This window comes from Balearica regulorum, chromosome 1, assembly GCF_011004875.1.
Source record: "Balearica regulorum gibbericeps isolate bBalReg1 chromosome 1, bBalReg1.pri, whole genome shotgun sequence".
Classification (NCBI taxonomy): Eukaryota; Metazoa; Chordata; class Aves; order Gruiformes; family Gruidae; genus Balearica; species Balearica regulorum.
The window spans coordinates 151,202,907-151,227,029 of NC_046184.1; the positions used below are offsets into that span (position 1 = coordinate 151,202,907).

General features: G+C 42.7%; 1 protein-coding gene across 3 annotated transcripts in view; it reads left to right on the forward strand.

The window, feature by feature from the left end:
- SH3RF3 (SH3 domain containing ring finger 3) overlaps window positions 1-24,123 on the forward strand; it is a 362,642-nt gene that overhangs the window by 173,556 nt on the left and 164,963 nt on the right. The window lies entirely within an intron of this gene.

Sequence of the window (24,123 nt, forward strand, 5' to 3'; positions counted from 1 at the left end):
TTTTTTGTTGCTGTCCCCTAAGGCACTGTGAGGATACACTCGATTCAACTTAAAGTGGCCAGCAAAATGTATGCCCTGAACTACTGTTGAAGGCTTCCCATGTAGCATTTCTGGAGTAATCTCCATGATACAGGGAAAATAGGGGAGGATGATTGCGGTCGAGGTATCTTGCACGCACTTGAGGAGAGGTGGGTGCTGCCAGCAGGTGGGGAGCAGTGGTGCAGGCTCAACCATGCCCTGAAAGCATAGACCTTCAGAGAGGTACTGTGGGTGTCCCCTGCCCCAGCAGGAGTTCAGCAGCTCCACCCGTGTGCCCACAGACTCTCATTCCCTGTGCGCTGGACCTATCCTTGTCCTGAGTACTTCTTCTGGAGTCATTTCTGTGGGAGGCTTATTTCAGGGTAAATGCTGAGAGTTCATATCCTCCAAGCGGACCTGTTGTCCCATCTCTTCCCACTGCTGCGTGCCCTCCTGCTGGTGCCCATCCAGCTGGGTTGCCGCTTGGGAGAAGAGCTGCAGCAAGCAATGGTGGCCTTGTTGGCTCTGCTGGAGATGCTCTCTTTTCCAGGTGCCAGTTAATGCCTTTGGGGAGCTTTCCTCCTTCATGACTTGGACAGGTGTGCGCTTCACTGGGTAAAACACTGGCTGGATGGCCAGGCCCAAAGAGTTGTGGTGAATGGAGTTAAATCCAGTTGGTGACCCATCACAAGTGGTGTTCCCCAGGGCTCAGTATTGGAGACAGTTCTCTTTAATATCTTTATCAATGGTCTGGACAAGGGGATCAAGTGCACCCTCAGTAAATTTGAGGACTATACCAAGTTGGGCAGGAGTGTTGATCTGCTTGAGGGTAGGAAGGCTCTACAGAGGGGTCTGGGCAGGCTGGATCGATGGGCTGAGACCACTTGTATGAGGTTCAACAAGGCTCAGTGCTGGGTCCTGTGCTTGGGTCACAACAACCTCAATGCAACACTACAGGCTTGGGGAAGAGTGGCTGGAAAGCTGCTTGGCAGAAAAGGACCTGGGGGTGTTGGTCGACAGCTGGCGGAATATGAGCCAGCAGCGTGCCCAGGTGGCCAAGAAGGCCAACAGCATCCTGGCTTGTGTCAGAAATAGTGTGATTGTTCCCCTGTACTCAGCACTGGTGAGGCCACACCTTGAGTACTATGTTCAGTTTTGGGCCCCTCACTACAAGAAGGACATTGAGGTGCTGGAGCATGTCCAAAGAAGGGCAATAAAGCTGGTGAAGGGTCTGGAGCACAAGTCTTATGAGGAGTGGCTGAGGGAACTGGGAGGGTTTAGCCTGGGGAAAAGGATGCCAAGGGGAGACCTTCTCGCTCTCTACAACTACCTGAAAGGAGGCTGTAGCCACGTGGGGGTTGGTCTCTTCTCCCAAGTAACAAGTGCTAGGACAAGAAGAAATAGCCTCAAGTTGTGCCAGGGGAAGTTTAGATTGGATATTAGGAAGAATTTCTTCACCGAAAGGCTTGTCAATGATTGGAACAGGCTGCCCAGGGAAGTGGTTGAGTCATGCGTAGATGTGGTCCTTAGGGACATGGTTTAGTGGTGGACTTGGCAGTGATAGGTTAACAGTTGGACTTGATGATCTTAAAGGTCTTTTCCAACTAAACCAATTCTGATTCTATGAATGTACCAGGAGCGCAAAGAATAGATGGGCACCACACATGTATGTATTTTTTCGAGGTGATGCCACTCTGCAGCCGGTACTGGGAGCAGTATCACCTGGACTCTGCTCCCAGGCGTAGGCTGGTGCCGCTCTCCAAAGTGTCTCTTGTGCCCATAGCAGCGCCCCCCCTCCTGTGTGTGGCTCTGATGCCTGCCTCCGAAATTACTTCTCCAGATTTCTTACTTAATGATTTGAGACAAAATAGAGATAATTAGTGCCTGACTACCTAATTATTAACTCTGACAATGACCAATTTGGAATAAACCACCATTAATATACATTGCATTCCCACAGTTGACAAGAACAATAATATTAAAACCAGAATGTGTAGGAGCCGTTATTGGGAAACCAGCTGCCTCACAAAGTTAATGACTAGTTTTCTTCTATTCTGAACGCATAAGACATTTTCGGTTTGTTGTGATTAAATGAGAGCGCTACGTTTCTTCCAGATTTCATCCTTTTTCCCTTCTCTTTCTTGTCCCCGGAGAATGTGATGTTACTGTCCTGCTGCAAAAAGAGTGAATTGGGGACCTCAGCACAGCCAGCCATCATTGCACCCCCCCACCTTTCCCCAGCTCTAGTTTCACCTGCAGGCTGTAAGTGCTTGCACTGCCTATGCACCGGCTTGCACTGCCTACGCACCGTACAGCATCCTGATCCCTCTCCCACGCCTAGGTACCTGTTCTCCTTAATTACTGCTCTCATGGGGTGAAGGGCTGGAAGCCTCAGAGGAACAGCCCATTGGGAATACGTGCAATGTTGCCTCACCAAAGTTCTCCAAGCACTAGCATGTCCCAAGTGGCCACGGAGGAGCAACGGGTAGCTCTATGCAGAGTCAGAACAGCAATGCTGGAAGTTTCTAAAGGGATGCAAACAGCCAGGCAGCCAGCACCAAGGGATAAGAACGCACGTAGGAATGCGTGTGCGCGTATACGTTCATACACAGACACACACACATATAAAATAAATACAACTATATACCCTTATGCATATATTTGTGTATATATATATGCACGCATATATTTTATCTGTATAAATTTGAAATCTGGAGGCTTCAAAGGCTTTTTCAAATGAGATAGTTGGGTGACATGGACATAGTATTTATGCTGTGGTTTGTCAAGCCAAAGGGAAATGATCCTCCAGACAGAAACATCAGCCACGTATTTCACCCACACCCTGGTGGATGGAGGCCTTGTTCTGAATATGAGATGAGCTTATGCAACTACTGGAGTTTTACAATTATGTTTCTGTTGCCAGCTTCAGATGTTACTTTGCATTAAAAATTAAGAGGAATCAGCAGGCCAAATCCCAAAGAAGTTTTGAAAAATCTCAGTGCCAATGTTTATAAAATAAATCCATTAAACAAGTAGTACTTGAATCTAAAAACACTTCTTGAGTCTGTCCAAGTCCATTAAGTGGTTTTCAAAATCTTGGCAAAATGTGCAGAATAAGCAACGCTTAACTCTACGGTAGCCTTCCACTTGCGTGAGCCAGTGGCCGAAGTGCGTGGGATTTCACGTGGCATCTAAAGCTGTACAGTCTGGACGGAGTGAATTCCAGCCTGGAACCCATCTCTAAGGGTAAGATCTAATGTCCCCAGCTGCTCCCATGGCTCAAGCAAGAGCTTTTATGCTTGCTACGGCAGCCAGAGCATGAGGAAACAAGCCGATCACTTCAAGGATCTTAGAGCTGAGCATCCCAGAGCTACAAGCAGGGGACACAATCCTTGTTGTGGCCCCCTTTTGGTGAGACTTTGTCCGGGCAATGTTCTGCCATACCCCTCACACAGATGCTTGCAAGAAAGGCTTTTGCAAGTACTCTGCAACAAAGCATTTGCATGCATGAGTCACAGCAGGGTGGGAAGGAGGGGTGCACCGCAGCCTGGCTGGGCGATCAGCAAATTCCTCATCAGGACCCCGCTGGCCTCCCAGCACTTGGGCTTGTCAGCCAGCCCATGTAAAAGCCTGCAGTGTCTCCTTAGGCTCCTTCATCTTCTTTCCACCCTGTGCTTACTGAATTTGAGAGTGGTCCACTTCTGTAAAGGATTCTGTGCCTGGGAAGGCAACTTTTAGAGTGATACTGTGGTGTCACAAAGCAGTGGCACAAAAAACTAGCCAAAGACATGAAAATATATCTGCTGCCTGCAGTGTCCTAGAAAGTCTGTATCTCAGCATTATGTGTGGTTGTCCGTATAGCCATGTAAGTGTAACGTGGCATGGATTTTATGCTTTATTCCCTACAAGTGTCCAGCAAGGGTGCCCGCATGCCTGCTGTGTCTACCAGCTCTCTGCAGAGACGATTTTTCCTGCCTCTGTAGTGTCATCTCTGTCCCAACCTCAGAAAAGCTGCAATCGTATAAGGAATAAATATTTACAGCTTACAATGGTGACTTTTACAGAATGAGTCACACACAATATGTTCTGTCAGGGAGAATTCGCGCTTTTTTTTTTTCTTATTTTGTTGCTGTCCTTTGTCTCCAGTAGAAGTCATTTGGGCTGATAATTTATGTTTTAATTTGTCTACAGAAAAACACAACATAATCAAATTGATTCTCAAGGTGCCTTCTGTCCTGAAATAAACATCTTATTAATAATCCGTATGGTTTGAAGCCATGTTCTTGCTGGGAGGAGTTTTGGACCTGCAAGGAATTCAAAGTCCTAACTAAATTTCTTTTATTTTACTATCTTCAAGCTAGCTCCTTCATTCTTAATAACTGCTGTTATTATCTCTGTTTGGAACTTGTAAGTGTTGTGCTGCTATGTGTAAAATTGAGAATAATGAAGAATAAAATGTGCCCTAAAAGATTTAAGTGTCTGGGAATGAAATTTGAGGGCAATGATGTGCCGAGTATTTGAGGGGCACATCCCGCTCAGATGGGTAGGAACTGGAAATTCAAAAAGCTGAGTTGTTAGACCAAAATTTCTGACTGCAGCCCCCAGCGTAAAGAAGTATTGACCAAGATCAAGAAGCCTTACGAGTCCCTGGTAGAGCAAGGCAATTATGTCGAGCGCTACTGTGACTGTAATATCAGCAAATTACAATTGATGAAGTGCCAGCCCATTGTTATAATGTTTTATGGCAGCAGGGGCACTGAAAGCTGTGATTAAGTAATATTGGGAGTTTTAAAATTCTTTTTACAGAGCAGTGAAGCAGGATAATGGGGATCTTCTCCTGTTCTTCACAGTCAAAAAGAGAAAAAGGTGGATAGGAGGTCTAGGAGAAAGAGGGAGGAGGAGAATGGGCAGAGCCAATGGTTTTGGTGCTCTGCAGCATAGATCCACAAGACTCCCCAGAGACCCAGGGGAGTCAGTGTTTAAAAAGAGTTCAGCCAAAACAAACCAAACAAACAAAAAATCCAAAGTCAAATGCATTTCTTAAAGAAAACAGTGATTTTTCATTGCAAAATTAGCTTTGCACAGCAGAGCACCACATTTAACGATTTTGTGCTGTACCACTGGATCTACCAATCATCCTAAACCAGCTTAACCCATACAGGGGAACCTGAGCACTTCTACCAGGATCCCAGCTCTCGTCATTGATGGTCACGGAGACCCATCTACCTAGCTGAATTTCTCCTTAACTGTATAACTACGTACTTTGCTGAGGGTAACCTTTAGTTAGCCTGCAGATGAATGCAAATGGTTGAGAGTTCAGTGTCTGTGTGTGTCTCTGCGTGTGTGTTCAGTTAATCCGCTGACTTGGTGGGTTGCAGGAGGAGATGCAGGGAACTGCCCTGAAGAGAGCAAAGCCTTTCCCATAGCCCAGCCTATAGACCTGCTTGACTTTGGGATTCTCCAGCATTTTCCTGGTGGTGTGGCCCCCTGTCTGGCATTCAGTCTGGATGGCAAATTTTCTAATTTTTTTTCTCTATATGCAGATTCCCATCTTAGCCATTTCCAAGTATCCTGGTACCCAGTGGCAGTCATCACAGTTATATTCTTGAAAACTCAGATGTGTGCATGTGTGTATTTCTAGCACTAATAGATGTTTTGACCATTTTCAACAACATCAACAAATAATTGTTGTGCTGTCCACTTCTTGTCTATGTTTTCTCTCTCCTCAATCTGTCTGGTTCCTCTCTTGGGACTCTCATAATGAATTCAACCTTGATGTCTGACCCATCATTTACATACATGTGGTCTCTGTGGCAGCATACTCTGCACCTTTCAGAGTACCCTTTATGAAATCCTTCCAAAAAAAGGAGCATTAGACAATCATTAGATAGTAATGTTTGTTTGGTGCCCTTTCCAAAAAGAACACACGATCTTTGGTTTTAAGGACTGTCAAAACGGTTCATTTTAGCCTTGCTAGTATCATTTAATGCTAATAAAAATGGAGACTTTTGAAAGGTGGGTAGAAGGAAACTAATGTGTATGATTTTAGAAAAGCTGACTTACTAAATCTCAGAGGAGCAAATTCATCCCAATAGTAAGTAGGTGTAACACTAATGAGTTAAGAATTATACCCATTAACATCAGAATTGATTTTTTTCTGTTCTCTCTCCTTTTGTGTGCCAGATAGATAAAAATGGAATAAGAACCTTGTAAAGTTGACAATAATGTAAGCTGTAAGAGGTGTTCAGCTAATTTCTGTTGAAAAGCTTTATTGGTATGCATTTTCAAATTTTGTAATTACATTGTTTTAAGACTTTTATTCCTGCACCTTCATAGTTTCTAAAAAGTTGGTCCTACTTGTTTTCCTCTTGCATAGAATATGGTAGAATATTCCAAGATAATTTTTGGTATCAGATTTCTATGTGAATGGAGTACAAAATGCAGTTCCCATGTTTCACATTCAAACTAAAACATGCAGAAGTTGTTTTGTAGGCTGTAAGAGGGACCTCAGTAAGAACCTATACACCTACTACTACTTTCACATCAATCTATGAATAAAACTTACTGATTTAAAGTATTGTCACACACATGCAAAGTAAAATAATTTAAAGAACTTCAAATAACTATGATGCTAGGCAGGAAAATGAATGTTACTAGCACTCAGAAGGGAGAAGAAGATTAAGCATACAATATATAATAATATATATAATACCTATATACATTATTTTTAATCTCTGGCCCTTCTTTTCTGCATAACAGCTCAACTTCTTCTTTTCCCTTTTGCTTCTATAAATAAAGAACCTCTTGCTCTTTGTTTTAATTTGCTATGTAAAATGTAAATTAGTATGACTTTGGGGAAAAATATATTTTTTTTACTTTTGAGTAACTTCTTTTAAGTTTTCTGTTAATTTCTAGCATCCTTTGTGAGGTGATCATTCATGCAGATGCTATAAGGCTTTCCTCCATCTTCAGGATACAAAACTGAGCTGCATTGTCACCTTTTGACTTAAATGCCAGGTTTCCCCTATGTTAGACTAGCTGAGCTCCTGAGCTCCGCAGACCTTTTCTAATTACTCACTCCCCTCGGGCTGTGCCTGGACAAGTCAATGCAGGATCGCTTTCTGGTTTCTGCATTGGGGAGCACGTTCCTCCAAAGTTCATCTCAGGTGGGCACCACAGAGGGGAAGCCTGCATACAGAGGTAGGAGTGCTGTCATGTTTGAGTCATCCTCCAGCCCAGTCATGAGCCGCAGTGAGAGCCAGCACATAAATTTAGACATAGCTGTAGGTTGTGAAAATTTGCCTTTTGGGAATTGACAGTTTTAGTTACAGGTCTTCTCTTGCTTGTCCTCCTGCCTACTTTCACACGAATGAACTCATAATTAAGTTATTCAGATTTATATCTTATGACCAATCTTTATATTAATCAAAACCATATCCAAACTGTTATCATCTCTTACTGTTTCAGGGACTGTTGAACCAGAAATTGGCCAGCTGTCATATTCAGGAATATCTTCCCCACCCACCACCCCATGATGAGTAACATCTGAATTTCCTAGATTTTATTTTGTAAAAATAACTCTCTAGGGTTATTTATAGAAGGTTTCCAGCCCAGCCAACTCAAGCACACAACCTTGGCAAATAAGCCGATTTCATGAGTCTTTGGAAAGTATATATATAATTTTCCTATCTGTGTGTGGCATTTTTTAAGTGCTGCCTCCTAGGTGCCAAAAATTGAAATGTAAGTTAGGTACCTAAGTAAGATGGACTGACTTTTGCTCTTGATCTGATAAGAAGACTTTGATCTCTAGCGACAGTCCGCTCAAGGACTTCCAGCACTTCCCTTGCAAAATTCTGTCTGTCATCCTTCCCGGTGCAAACAGAGTGGGGACTCAACTGCCCTGTTTTGCAGTGCTGCCACTTCCCTATGCTATCAGCACACAGTGCTACCACCAGCCCTTCCCTTTACCTCCAACTCTCCTGAACTGTGCTTATGCTTGAATACATGTTTTCCAGTCCTGGGTGCCATTCTCTCTTGTTTCTGTTATTTTTGCACTGACTTTTGGGTTCTGCCTCAAAGTTGATGTTCTCTTGTTAGGGCACTGGGGTTGCTTTTGTTACAAAACAAGCACTAGTGATGACCTCCCAACTTCCCTGAACAGAGAAAACAAAGTATCTTCACAAACTGTTGCATCTTATTTGGCATTTTTCTTCATTTTAGTGTTTCCTTTTTCTTTACTGTCCTTTTGCCCTTTTTTTCCACTCTCTCTTTTAAACTTCTAAATTTGCAGTTGGATGGTGAGTGAAGAGACATCTACTGATGAGTCGCACCAAGAAGCAGCAGCAGTAACAGAACAGCAGTTCTGCCCCCAGTAGCAATTCTCAACTGGGAAATACTCTTCCATATCTAGGTACAGTTATCTGACCAACAGCAGATAGATCTCTACATCTCTGCTAATTGCCTGGATTCCCCCTTACCATCAAGAGAGACAACCAGGTCCTCGTAGGAAGAGAAGCAGGCATTGCTGCTTAACGGAGACATCTAAACCATGTCAGATGAGCCCATTTGTGGAAGAGCTTCTTTCTTTTCATCAATTAGGGGGGGAGGCAGGGCTGCCAGCTCCAGCCTAAGGAGGGAGGGAACTACTCCTTGTCTTCTGTGGTTGCTCAGGCTGTGACTGTGCTCTGCATTGTGTGAAAGAGAAAGGCCCACAACATTCATTGCACGTAAAACCTGCCATTTCACCAGCAAAGAGTATCTACGTTGAAGTCAGTTCTCTGATGCTCTAGGCAATATTTATCAATTTCCAAAAGTACCTGTCTGTCATATACCTATCAATGTCTGTTCTGATTTTGCTAGGGAACCTTAAAACTTCTGTGTCTTTCAGAAGCAACAAGGCATCCTGAATGAATAAGCTTTTGGCAACACTTAGACACACGTACAGCAAATCTTTAGGAGGCTTAGGTGCACTCTGCTACCCATTACTTTCTTGTTCTGCTCCTGGGCTAGCTGAGGCCTGCCACAGGTATTGAGGAAGCCTTTTCAACAACAACAAAAAAAAAAGGTGGATGTTCATGTGGTCCTGCAATGTTTCAAGTGGCAACATACTTCAAAGCATCAGTCCCTTTGGCCTTGTATCTGCCCAGAAGGACCAAATAAATAGATGGCACATTACTTAAGGTTAGCTTTTGCCTGTGCAAGTGACAATAAACAATTTGGACTTCCCAGCGAGGCTAAGCAACCTCATAGCACACAACCATTGGAGTGAAGCGTTTCAGCAACAGCGCAGGTTTCCAAGGGGTAGAAATTAGCATTCCCCATTGAGCGTACCCACTATCCCAGGGCCCTGGGACAGCTCTAGAGCACATCATCAGTAATCCGCTCTCTCTAGAGGAGGCCCAAGAACAGGGCTTTTGTCTTTTCAGCCATTGATCACCTTTGACAGCTTCTAAAGATTGCTTCAGCACTGCTGAATTCCTGGGATCTTTTTCCTTTTGAAAAGAAAGTATCTTTCAGTCTCACTTACCTAGAGCTAATGCATGAATGTATATTAAGAAGCTATATGTCAACAGATACACAATTTGTCTAGCAGTTAATTAAAAATAAAATCCTAGAGGATTTCATTATTTCTCACACAGGCATTCTTCATTTTGTTTCCTAGTGTCCTTGTTAGTGTACATTGCACATCTTAATCAGCTTCCTTCTTGGGGAGCTTTCCTGGTGCCATGAAACTCAGAGATAAAACTGAGAGTGGAGATCTTCAATCCAAATGTAGCCACAGAGGGAGGGTGGGAGGGTTTTGGGAAATGCCCCTGGCAAACTGGTTGTCTTCTCTGCCCCTTTGCTGGTGGCCACAACCCTCTGAGCAGAGGGCAAAATATTTCCATGTGTCAGCCACAGCGCTGGTGCCAGGAGTGCCAAAGAAAAGTGAGTCCAGTATTAAAATCCTAGTCTGTGAAAGGACCTGGAGGAGGTAGAAGCACATGTTATCCTTTGCTGTGCCTGTGGTGGGGGATGACCTCCATCAGACGGACAGTATGGACAGTTGATGTCAGTGACACCGTAAATGATTTGCCAGGGTGTGCCTCTCGGAGCCCCCTCTGGTCTCTGTTTTCAGAAGATAGCGTGTAACATAAGTATTGTTCTGCCACAAGAGTCACAAAATGTGGTTAAGCTTGATCCTTTAAGCTTTCAAAGAGGAGTAGTTTCAAGAATAATAGTTTCCTGACAGGATGAAGCTATGAACTGTTTTTACTGCTTTCCTTACTTCCTATGGTGGCAGCTCCTGGAATGGTCAAACTGTCTTTATTCTCGGCACAGAGACCCAGGAGTGCATGTGTATGCTGAACGCATGCTTCAAACAACAAAAATAACATGTGAAGTTGATTTTTATCCTAAAAAATGTCATTAGCTATGCCAAAACCAGATGTTTGAGTTAAGTCTCAAATCCCTTAACATTTTGTTAGGTGTTAGAGCTGAACATTGAGAAAACCAAGTTCAAAAGACTAGAGGAGGAATCAGTACAAGCAAATTAAAAACAAAAATCAGAAACAGGGGGAGATAGTTGGAATTAATTTGGGGATCTCCATCTTTTCCAGATTTTCTCTAGAAGACATCGGATTCTTGAAGGCTAACCCCTTTGTTTAGTCTATCCTGTAGAAGAAATTACATACAAGTCCTTGGTTTTGCTTACTTTGTTCCTTTACAAAGTAGACCAGCCATTGTTTATTTCATGTTCTGCTGCACCATTTTTGGGTGTGATGCTGGTGTTATTTTAATCTGACTAAAGCAAGGGCTGCTGCCAAAGATTGTCTTGCTTTTGCCTCATCTGTGACAACACTTTGCTTCTGCCTTCCTTGTTCCAGGACTACCAGGCATGTGGCTGCGTGCTTAGATGGATCAGGGAACTCACCCTGTTGAAAGCTACTCATTTAAATTACCAATGCTTTTTTCGCTTTCTAGTCATACCTGTTCCATCATCCCATTTACTGCATAGTCACATGAACATCTAGGCTCATACAAGGCAGAAAGTGGGAAGATGAGAAAGGAGGGTGTGCGGCATCTCACACTCACTGCAGGAAAACATGACCAGGGCAGCAACCCTCTCCCACAGGTACTCTGCAGGTGATGCTGCCATTGAACTGTGCTCTAAGCCATCATGTCAAAATGGTGAGGTGAGGGACCTGGGGCTTTGTGCAAGTAACCTCCTTTACTTCCTGGTTGTCCCTCAATTTATCTAATTATTTCATTAAGTTATAATTTTATGACAAAGCAGCACTAGGTTCTCCATAAACAAGGTTAATAACATTAGCCATGGTTTAAGTAAGGCTGGAGGAGTATGTCCTGCTTTAAATCTGACTTTGAAGTCTTCCAATCTGTTTAGACACAATTGAATCAAATTGACAGGAAATTTCATGAAAGGGGTTTCCATAATAGAATTTTTCCATAACAGAATTTTTCTGGAAAGCTTGGGAGAAAGCAGGAGAGGCACCAGAGCATTCAGGCAGTGGTGGACTCACTGGAGATATTCTCCTCTTGCCCTGTGGCTAAGGGGAGGGCACTGAGGGAAGAGGCAGTTCTACCTTGTGTTACTGTTTCTCAAGAAGAAAGCAACACCACAGAAGAAGGGAGAGCACTCCTGGTTCAAGCCCTGCCCACCTTGCTGTTGGTGGGGAAAGTAAAGCTCAGTGGCATGTTTCTTGATGGTCATCTCCTTGATTCCTTCTCTGATCTGCTTCTATGTCAGCATCAGAGTAAGGAATTTACAGGCATGTCTTCCTCTTGTGTCCTTGTTCTTTTCCTAGCCCAGGAGGAAGGACTGTGTGTGTTCCCTTTGAGGGCAGAAATAATGGCCTCAACACCTTCTATGCTTGCTCTAGTCTGGTACTTAGAGAGGCATGCTCATTCCCAGCCAAAGCCTTTTCCGTTCATAGGTCCATTGCTCAGGGGAGAGAAGTTGATTTGGTGGCCTGGTTTTCCTCTTACTCAATATATGAATTGTTGGATTGGAAGAAGGGCTATGGTGATGCACCACCTAGAGGTGGTACAACCTAGATTTTGTCGTACAGAGGCCCCTGATGGCACAAGAACACTCCTGAGGGCTGAGTTTAAGGTCATAGCAAAGGCAGCTCCACACAACTCCAGTGACACATTGGTCTGCATTTGCACAGAGCAACTTTCACTCAACACATACTTGAGGTTTTGGTGCAGTACATGGTCAGAGTTGTGTGTTACTGTTCCCATTTGGTCATTGGTTAAAGAGGGATCAATGTGCGTTCATGACAAGTAATAAAGACATTGTTGATGGGAATCACATCCTGGCTCCATTCATCCATGTGGCTTTCAGTCCTACCTAGTCTTTGGCCAGTCTGATTGCTGAGCATTCACAAAGATCAAACTGTCATCATCTCATATCCTGATTATGGCTACATCCTTTTTGCATCCTTAACAAATGCAGACCTGCATCTTTCATGACCATCCAGAGTACTCATCAGCTGCCACTTCTTTCTTTCTCTCTGAAGTCCTTTTCTATCCTATAGAGCACATACAACTTCTCCTTACTTGCAAACCTATGATTCCTTGGTTTTGTCACCTTTTTTTTACTACTGAAAGATCAATCTCTGTCTTTGATCAGCCAGTGATGCCAATCACTTTGTCACATTTTTCAAATTCTCATTTTCTTCCATAGTGCTGTGTTCTTCACTGTTGTGACAAATGCTTCAAAAACATCTGGACAGCTACATCAGCATTGGTCCTCCAGACACCTCTGTAAAATTGTTCTTGGCTGTGATGCCTACAGAAGATTTATAGTGTGCAAAATCCTCCGTCCATCTTGCTGATGTCTGTCTCATTGTACGTTTTGTCTATCTATATATTGCCTCTTGTCCTCATCTTAAATTGTACTTTCTTTGGGCCAAGAGCTGTCTTCTTGCTCTACGTTTATGTAGTACTTCCCACAATGGAGTTCTAATCCGTGGTGGGAGTTCTTCAGCATTTAATAGCAAAATGATAAAAGTATTATTAACAAATGTCTCTGTGTGACTGCATCACATGGGGTGGTCACAGTTTGCAAAAATTCAGTTCCCTCAGGACAACTTGTCTCTTTTTTGCCTACAGAATATAGGTGCAATCTAGGGCAGTCCATTTTCAGAAAGGAATGCATTAGGAAAATATTTGAGCTTGAGTGATTCCACAAACAGAAAAAAAACCCCAACCAGTCAAACAGTGTTCTGCACTTTCAGAAAGATTTCCTACTGTGCAGATTTTTTGCTAGCCCATTAATTTTACCATCTCAGAACTCAAACAACATGGCCTAGAGCAGTGGTTTTCCAAATTCCTTCCAGTTGTAGCATACTAACATAAACAGCATTTGCATATGGATGTCATAAAAGTGACTAATGCCGACAATCATCATACTTTATTGCGGTAATGTGACACATGTGCCTGAGCATCCTAAGAGATCTGCTCAAACCTCATTGGTGCTGAAGAAATGGCACACCTCTTATCTAGCAGTGACACCCACAGCAGAGCAGGCTTTGACAGAAACCAGAGCATGAATCCAGCTTTAGATGCGCGTACGAGAGGGAAGGGTACTAGCTGCTTCACGGCATGACTCAACAGTGTTGGGTACGTGTCCTTTACCCTAAACCAGAAATCAAACTCAGGAAGTTGAACAAATAGCATTTTCTAGTTTGATAGCCAGAAAGTTCAATGAACTCCTTGACTGCAGCTGTTGGCAAGTCAGTGGAGACACATTGACTCTGACCTTGGCCTTGTACCCAATCATATTTTAACATCTCAGATTCTCCCAAGAAGACTGCAAACAGTTCCTTTAGGTGACGGGCAGTCAGTCATGCCATGAGTGTGAGGCTGAATGCTGCCATTTTCAGTTAAGAATTTGCAGAGTCGAGGGAATTCATCACAGTTCAGCCTTGTCAGATTTTTCTTCTGCACGATGAGGGGGAAGAATTGTGAACCCAATTACTTCATCATGTAGCACAGAAAACACATTTGCGTGTCTTACAGACTAGTTTTCAGAGCCTTCAGTTACTGGTCAGGCTTCCTGTACAACTGAAATGGGCATGATTAGACCACGTGCAACAGCCACTGCTTCCTAATGCCATCCCAATCTGTTACCTACCTTTTACCAAATATGACAGAAGTATAAAGGTCTCCAAGGTAAGACAACCTGATTGTTTAAAAATTGTTTAAAAATAATTGGTCACTGCATAGAGTGAAGAAGGATGCAAAGCTGTGCTCCCACTGAGGAAAAAGAGAGCTGTGCCGTTGTACTGGGCATCAGCACATCTGTGTGAGCAAGAGGCACTTTAAATGTGCAAATAATTTGAAGCAGAGTTTACATTGTAAACCACAGGATAATCTCATGTTTACATCGTAGCCACAGGATAGGGCAACTATGACACACAAACTCAGGTTGGCAAGTAATGTATCTCTCAGAACAACTTTTTTTTTTCATCCATGTGCATAAGAAGGCCGGTCTCCCTGTCACACGGACGATCCGTGTACCCTGGTTTGATGCTGCCCATCACAAACACAGGTAGTTCATCTCCCATTTCAGAGAAACATCTCGGATCTGTCCCTCTGGGGAGTCATCAGATGCTTGGGTGAAAAGGCAGCACATCCTGTCCTGACCCATATTTTCACCCCGACTGGCAAATAGTGAACCTAAAGCCTGGACACAGCTCTCCGATGATGCAGCAGCTTTCATGACTGGTGGCTGACATCCTTTGGTGTTGGCTGCTGCCAGTGAAACACACAGTGAAACTCTCCACCACAACCAGCAACCTTGCTTTGTAGCCAGTTGTAAAAGGAGTTCCACGCACACAGTATCTAACTATACAGCCCGATGGGACGTTATTCTTTTGCAAATACCCTGTACCACATCCAGCAATCCTTTTCTGTCTTGTATCTGGGAAGCAGGAACCAAAAGAGTTTGTAGTCAAAAATGTCTCATTCCTATATATAGTACACACAGGGCAAAAGCTGTTTATCACAACCCTTTAGTGCTAATGTCTGCTCGAAGTCTCTATACCTTGGTTTCTTTTACAAGCAATTGAACCAAAACATTTTCTTGGCATTTGCTTTCATTCTTCATTTCACTGCTTTATCAGAGATAGAGACAGCAGTACATTTATTTGTGTGTGATTCCCCACAGGTAATCTTCAGTCGCAGCACATAAAACTTAATTTTCACCAATTGCATGAGATTTCTTATTCTACACAAAGTTGTAAATCACCGTAACAAAGACTCCTTGCTTGCTCAGTGTAGGCAAAGCCTTGCAGTACTTGAAAAATGACTTGGGCTTTCCAATGTGCTCCTTGTGCTGTGATTGCAAAAGCTTCCAAGAGCTTCACAGCTTATCCAACTTCATGCTTTCTGCAGATAACATTGATTATGTGAGATGCATATAGTACTTTTTCTCATTGTCCACCAGAACACTTTTGTTACGAAGTTCATAAAGGACTTCAGCAAATATATATATATTTTGGTTTTTTTCATCCCTATCCTTTATCACATTAAGTTGGAAGCAAGTGTTTTCCTTAAAAAAGACATGGTATTTTTGCTTCCTTCACACAACCCTGAACATTACAAAAACAGTATTTTCAAGAACAGTATTTCCAGGAACAAATCTGAGAATGAATAAAAGAACATGATGTAATGTCTGGTAGCATGTGTGCACAGTGCAGCTATCAAAAAGACAAGGGACCACGCAACAATATGAGCATGATATTGCCTGGTTCGCAGTTCTCATTTATAATTACTTGGGGTCACACACCGTAGTTTGGAAGCCATTTACTCTGAGACTCCCAGGCTTGATGTGTGCATTGACTGAAGAGATCCTCTGCCTTAGTTGGTGGTATTTGACTTGTCAATTTTCAGTTAATTCAAAATTTTATGGGTATTGTTGATGACCCAAGTAAATAGTAGCACCAGAAGCCTTGTGGAATGTTATGGAAGGATGTAGAAAGTTGCCAGAAAACTCTGAAAACACAAAACTTGGCTTTTTTTAAGGCATATAGGCTCTGCAGGTATTGCTTAGAGATAAGTTGTGATCCACACAGCTCTGTTCCAGGAACTGCAATACTTTTCCTAGCCCACAGTGAAGTTTTGAGATACAGCTGGCCCAAAATGAAAGTTTCTGCAAGTGAAGGGGTTTCTAGATTTCAGCACAAAACTACTTCAGAGGGCTTCCCTTCTTTGCAGCAACTGGCAGCAATGGTAAAGGGCTCATACAGCTGCCAGGCATGAGTGAGGCATGAGAACTACATCTGAACTGCTTCTGAAAGCCTCCTGAGTCCATCTTGGTCTGCTGTCCAGGCTGCTGCTGAGCATAAGGCCGCTCACTTCTCCTGCCCAGCACCAGCATCTTCTGTCATTGTGCAGGTGGGCACCTAGACTCAGAGAGAGAGTCGCAAAGGTTTTCCATTTAACAAGAATAAGAGTGAAGGCGACTCAGCACAGCCAGAAAACTGGTGACTTTCTACTAGGAAAGGGGCAGTATTGCTCTGGGTCTGCTGTGGCTGTTCTTCAATGCGGGGACATTGAGCCAGGAGCCCAGTTAGCCAGGTGAACTCCCAAACCACTGTAGCCTTGGTCATTTCTGTGTCTTAGCTGAGAAACATCATCTGACAAATGGTTTCCTGATGGACGTCTTGTCAAAACCAGCATGTTCCTGGGAAGTACTTCAGTTCTGACGAGTTTCATTTTTTTATGAAAAAAGTAGTTTGTCAGTAAACTCCTCACAGGCTCCAACAGGGACTCTTCTGGTACTGAAATTGGTGCCAGATGGGCACCAGTCCTTCCACTGTTGAAGACAGCTGGAGTTTTGCCACTGACTTCAAAGGAATTAGGATCAAGCCCATGAATTCATGACTGCACTTTTTATTTAGCTTTCTGAATAATTTATAAGTAAAAATAGGCTGGATTCTCCCACTCTTTCTGATGTTGAGTAAAGCTGTATTTGGTTACATTTCTTGCTTTCAAAGGAGCTTTGGTGCAGTCATGAGCATCTCATTATGAAAAAGGATGTCCACAGAGGACAGATATACAAAGAAAAGAGGAGGAAATCCTCAGGCATATTGAAGACGCACAACAGATCTGAGATTCAGAGATGACAGATCAGCCTAAGATAGTCCTCATATTTGGAGCTGAAGGCTAGATAGCTAGAATTGTTTCAGGGAGTGGAGAGGGATGCAGAAAGCATATTTCTTTTTGGTGAGTTAATCTATTTTTAATGCCATTGCATTTAGTGTTATTTTCTTCTCAGCAATTTGGACATTAGTTTCCATAAGGTTACTCGTTGCGCTTTGCTCCTGAGCAGACTTTGCAGCAGACTGCACATTTTTCTGGGATTCACCAAGCCATGTGTTTGTTCTCCATCACTGCAAACCATTTTCCGTCTTAAAACTGTTTGGAAAAAAGGCAAAGAAAAAAAAATTCCCAGTTCACCACCCAAGGCTTAGTGTTTACTTCTGCTGCACGCATCATTTATTTTCATTCTGCAAGATCATGATGACACGCTCGTCCAAGCACATGCTGTTCTAATATGCTACATTCCTTCGGCCTCTCAGTGTGTTAGAAGTGACATTGTTGCTAAATGAGAAATATCTTGTAAGACAAGGAAATAGACTGCAAAGTACTGCTGCCTTTCAGGAAAGGCATGTTGTAGACAAGAATGATTGGCTTGCTTCTTCCAGCCTATACATAATTGTGTACATCAATGACCCTTATTAGGAAGGCTATCTACTCTGGGGTTATAGGGACTTTCTTCCTTGACAACATGCTAACATGTTTAGCAGGCTTTTGGAAAAGAGAATGAGAGGTATGCCTCAGCTTGTGACTGGAGGAACAGGACACTTGAAGTTTGAGATGTGTCCTAGCAAAGTATTTCTGCGGCTATAGCTCCATGTGAATGTGTTCAAGCAAGCGCATGTACTGAGCTTCTTGTATTTTCTGGGTGCATGGAATAATTCTGCTCTCAATCACAGTGTGGGGTTTCAGAAATCTATCTTCCGTGATGGATAAACCGCTTGCAGAAAATCTGTTCCACATTTGCTTACCCCTCCCTGGCAATACATTAGAAAAGGCAAGAGTGGATTGTTAGCGATTAACAAGAAAACATTAATTAATGCTTTGTTTTACCTATAATATTTCCCTCTTAAACTGTGCCTTACTAATGATTCTTCATTAGAAGATGGTGCCTAAATGAATAATTGAGATGATAGGATTTTGTAGCTTGCTTCCAATGAATTTAAACTGTCCATGGAGAACATGGGAGCCCTTCTTTAAACATTTTTAAATCTGAATTTACAAAACAGATAAAAGATGAAAATTGTAGATGCATTCAATGACTTGGTTGAAGGGCCTTTGCGACAACTTTGTCTGCTAAAATTCCAACAGTAAGGCCTTGGAACTGCTGTGTGTCCACTGTAGTAACTGACCCAATGAACATGTGAAGTATTAGGTAAAGTATTATGTGCTTTCTCCTAATGTTCATTTGAGTCAAAGGGTGTTTTGCTACTTGGCTACAGTTGAAGAAAGGTTGTATCCTGCATTTGCCAGAAGGGATAAGAGTAAGGAAAAGCTGCTTTAGCTCTCTGAAACGCTGCTTTTGGGGGATGAAAATGCTTTCACAGATGCCGTTCTCTCAGGAACCTAGCAGAGACAGGAGACTCTTGTATAGTTATGCCCTTACTTACTTAATAACCTCACTGTGCTTCAGAACATAAATTATAATACTAGCAAAATGAATTTAATGAGGGCATAAGAACTTAATATTTCCTGAAAGTAACTACTCTGAAGTGAAAATGCAGTAATAAATTCAGACTGTTTATTTTAATCACAAAATCAGCTTTGGAACTCCAAGTTGCCAAAGTTTCTGCAAGGCATAAAATAAGGATGTGCATGATCTTCTCAATATTTATGAACTGTAAAGTATAAAAATTAGCAGTCCCTAGGTGAAAATATTTTCAGTCTTTCAGGGGGACATTGTGAAGAAGTTTTATTAATAATTTTAATTTTCTTTTCTGCTCTGCTCAGTGGTTCTTTTCCAAAACCTTGAGCATGATATTTTTTCTTACCAATTTGTTCATTTTCATTAGGTATGCATTCATTTGTGGGGCTTTGCAACTTTTCATTTTTAAAAGGGCCCTGAAGTAACATATTTCTGATCTTATACCTGTATTTGAACAGCACCATCCTTTAGCTAATACTTTCCATAAAGACAGAAAAAAGCTTACATAGCAAATGAAGCATTGTTTTCCTGAAAGTCTTAATAAACTCTACTTTCTAGTTCAAATTGGCTCCAGTTTAACAAAACATTTAAGCACGTGTGTAACACTAAGAATTTAAGCAATCCTTCCTTATTCAGCAAAGAATGGCATTTTAGTCCCAATACTGACACTTTGGTCCGCATAGTGTCAAGTATGCGCTGAAGTATGCTGCTAAACCAGAAACAGAGTGAGGTCCTCTCTTTGGTAGGTCAGATATCAGTCAGAAATTAATCCCGTACCCAGACCTAAATGACTAGAAAGCTAAGAGTATTCAGTAGCAGAATAAGACTTATTGTCGCCCATATTACAGAAGACAGCACCATCAGTGAACTGCAACAACCCAGGAGCTGCTGTGGTGACCACTGCCTATCAAGGTGTCCCTTGGAGGTCTAACCTGGGGTAGAACAATTTTGCCACTACCATGGATTAGTAAACACACTGGCGTATTTGTCAAGGCAGATGCAGTAAAGGTTAATTATTTAAATGTGACCTAAATTTCCCATGTTTCTATCTCATTCCATAATAATAAGTTCCACAGTAATAACTTGTTATTTGGACTAAACCTAGAATTAATTATGACCCACACTGGATAAGAACTAGCTTTTTCCTCACTCTTCATCCCAGCTGGGATATGTAAGCAGGTGCATAACGCTGCCCATTGAAACTGTATTTCATGAAATCACACTGGGATTTAAAGGGCATATGTAGTCCCATGTGGGGATAGTCAGTGCAGATGACAGTTTCTCTCCTGTATCCCCTCATCCTCAATAGAGAAATATGTTGAAACTGTTTACAGGTAGTCCCTTTTAAACCCACATGTATCAGGAACTGGGATGAACTGGGCTGTGTGTACACATGTGAGTATGTGCAAGCATGTGCAACAGAGACAGAGAGAGAAAATCACCATAATGCATTCTGCAGAAAAATGAGATTTATCTAGAGACTAATAAAAAAATAATTTTGGCAGTGGAGGAGTCCTGAGTGAGGCACTTTAACGTTTGTACCTTTGTTGCCCATATGGTAAAGTCTCAAGTAGAATATCTAAAATAGTCATATCTAAAAGCCAGAAAAACAAAAAATCCCTCTCCCTTAGTTCATATTGCATGGGCTGTCTGGCTGGAGGCCAAAGTCATGACAGCTTGCATTGTGGTGGGGAAAGCAGCGTGGCTCCCTGATCAAGGTCAGCAAATTTTTAATGAACAGAGCTTGATTACTGCTCCCGTTGTGGGAAAAGGTTGTTTGGAGGTGAACAAGGCTCTGTGCACAGAGGTATTCCACACACACCTTCCTTCACTCTCGAAACCAGACAAACTGGACCTGTCTCCAGTACATTTCCTCGCAGCTGGGGAATGCCTTCCTGAGAAACAGGCACAGTAGCTTTATGAACTGAGGCTGGTGCATCCTTATCTCAGCGTGCAGCACCCGCAGTCAGTAGTCACTGAGACCCTGTGAACAGTTTTACTGCACTGTTTCATCCCATCTCTTGCATGGTAGCGTCCCTCAGCTGTTATAAGGCTTGCCCTTGCACGGTTTTGCATTCCCAGACCCAGGATTGCAGGGCTTCTGGGAATGGTTGACTGATTTGGCATTTGAATCCAAGCCTTATCCCTCTAAATCATCTAACAAGTTTTCTGGGACATCCCATTGTTACAGAACAGATTTGGAGTAAAATCAGTCCCGCTGCAATCTCAAGGGCATTTTACAATTTGGGATTAGCAGGACTAGAATTTCAAACATAGGTTCTTTCTAGAGGAGGGATTGAAAATGAGTGAGAAAGCTGAGTTCTGGTTTAAGAGGTTGTTGTAAGAACTACAGCCTTCTAGAAATGTCAAATTCCTGAGACTGACTGTGGGTCAGAACTTTCCATTAAGCTTCTCCTCTGGAAGCAGATCTGCCTGAAGATCAGATGACAGACACCAGAGAGCAATGCTTGTTTACATACTGAGAGTTTAAAATAAATTTGCAAACATTTTTGTGTTTTAAAAAGGCTTTCTAAAATTTCTTTGTGAAGAGGCAGCACTTTTTACTGCTACAAAGTAGTAAGCAGAACCTTTTCTCTGGTATTCATAGCCTATTTGGGAAGTACTTTCCAGCATCCGTAGGCAAAGCTGTTTAAAAACAGTTCTCTACAAAAATAAAGTGGTAAAGCTATAAAACATTTTTTATCTTGGCAGACCAAAATAATTTTTTCCCAGTATTTCAGGAGAACTCTGACATTCCCAAAAGTTCATTAGCTTGACTGTTTTGGGGAGAGGTTTTCTTTTTGCCTTTCATCTTCTATTGATATTGAGAATGACTCTGTTTATATCAATACAGGGCTATTTTTTATCACTCCATGTTTAGATGCTAGCTCTCTTATTGACTTTTTTAACTTGGTTTTGCTTTAAAAAAAAGTAATGGATTTTGTTGTTTTAAAAAGAACAGCTTTGGTGTGATTCCAGCCAGTGGGATCTATAATCTAATTCTTACAAGAGGAATCTGAGTTTTGATATTAAAAGCTGGAGCACTTCATTGTCCATATGGAGCACTGTTGTAAAATCAGGAAGTTCTAAATTCTTTTTTTTTTTTTTAACTCTATATTTTCTTATGTCAAAGAGTTAAAATATATTCTTTTCCTGCTTGCTGTTGACTAGCAAAGTATTTCCTCACCCTCCACTGTAAAAAAGAATCATACATATTTGACATCTTTCTCCCTTTCTCCTTAACATTTCAAATAATTCAGCTAGACTATCTCCATCAATTGGGTAAGCGGAGCTGTAACACCTACTTAAGGGAGGGAAACCATCTGGTTTCCTTGCAACTTGGAGCCTGCTGGCAAATATTAGGTTGTACCAATTTAGAGCATGATGAAGTGGGAAATAATGGACATTCTTGAAGTATCTGAAATGGGATCAGCTGTTATTGGCAAAAATTGGCAGGTGCAGTGCACTATGCTGGCTGTAAGCATGGTCTCAAGTTGGAGAGTGCAGCTGGGAAAATGGCCTGCTAATTGAATGGTTGCAGGACTCCCAGCAGGTCTGACAGTAGTGGAGCATCGTTAATTAGAGGTTCTTGGTTGACTTGGTGGAAGCTGTCACAGAATGAAGGATCCTGCAAGCTGATGTTTACTTTCTAGGTGTTAGTGGGTTTATTGCCTGTTACTCAGAATGAGTCCTCATGGAAGTGCTCAGAAGTGCTTTCAAACTTAGGAGGACTGGCATAAGGCTGGCAGTATCTATTTCTTATTTAGATTTACAGCATGGTGACAGTGGTTGGGAGTCATAAAAGCTACTCAATTACACATTTGTTTAACTGCTTTCTTCTACTGTTATCTTTCCCATCCCTCTCTTTTTCCCTTTTATTTTCACTTGTATTACATTTCTAAATTGACTTGGCTTGCAGCAGCAACTATTTTTTTTTTATTTAGAGCCTGAGAAGACCTTGTCCTCGACTGAGATTCTTGGATGCTGCCGTAATTCATACAGTAGTTACAGAAACAAAAATAGCCTGGTTTTGCTCCAGAACAGTATTACATGCACCTCTGGTTTATGTGGGTCTCAGAATAGCAGTGTATGGAAAAGCACGTATGTGTTAGCCGTGGCTCCCTTTTTCATATGTTGTTTTTATTCATTAAATGCAAACATATTGCAGTGCATCCTAGTTTAATATAAAGGTCTGTTGGCAAAATGTGGCATTTTCCCTCAGCTGTTAGCACCCCTTGAGGGAAGATCTATTGGCAGTGAGTGCTGTGCAGAAAGCGCTGCTGACTTCAGAGTGCACTTCATGTATCATCAGTGACTGTAGCACCCCTGTGCGCCTAAAAACTCCCCAGCTATGTAAGGCGTAGATTTCCTGTATTGAGTTATGGTGGCTAGGAGGTAAGAAGCTTCAGCGACAGCGTTGTCCTACCTGGCCTGCCTTTGGCATTTATAGGCATGAGGTCATCTGTGAGTGTGGATTGAATGAGGGCTGAAAACTAGCCTGAACATCCTGATGCTCTGCTGTCTCTGTGGGCTGTAGGCCAAGTTTTAAACCCTTTGTGAGGACTGGTGAGACCAATTTTTCAAGTTAGACTCTGAGCACGTCTTCCAGTGGCCATCATGCTCCTCCTCAGTTGAAATGATACAGCTGGAAAAAATACCTTCAGTTTGTGTCGGTGTTTGTATAACCTGTGTTGGGTGGGAGGCAGGGAGAGGAAATTGGAAGGATTTGGAAGCTGTTCCCCTGGATCGAAACCCTGTGTGGCAAATGTCAAGCATAGGCCTACGATGAACCTGGGAATAGCGAGGCATTGATGCAGAGGCTCCTGCCTCCTTCCCTCAACTGTGCCTCTGCAGCCTGGGGACAAGCTGTTTTCAGGAATGCCAATTTTTAAATGTCATAGCTTGATGTGCACCAATTTGCCATGCCTGGTTCTAGCCTAACTCTCCTGGATGCTTACTCTGCCACTCTCTTGACTTTCCTGGCATTAAGAAGTGAGTGGAAATAACTCACCCAGCTTCAGAAAGTTAAATAAATTGGGCATCACCCTGGAGCTGGACAGTAACACTGGGCTTGGAGCAAGTTTTGGGAAACAAAATGTGCTAGTGTGCTTCCCGGGGACCTGCCTGGCCAACTGAGAGATGGCAGACAGATGATGAAACCAGGCTGGTTTTGGGACCTGTCCCAAGGACCCCCTTTGCAGGGCAGATCTGCCCTGCAGCAAGCCCTGCAGGTGTGCAGGCATACACAGCATCCCAGACCCCCTCTGCCCCAGGGGGCAGTTGCCACATTTCGGTGCTCAGCCTGATCCCCTTGCTGGGGCCACGGCTGGGGCTGGGGCTGGGGTAGGCCA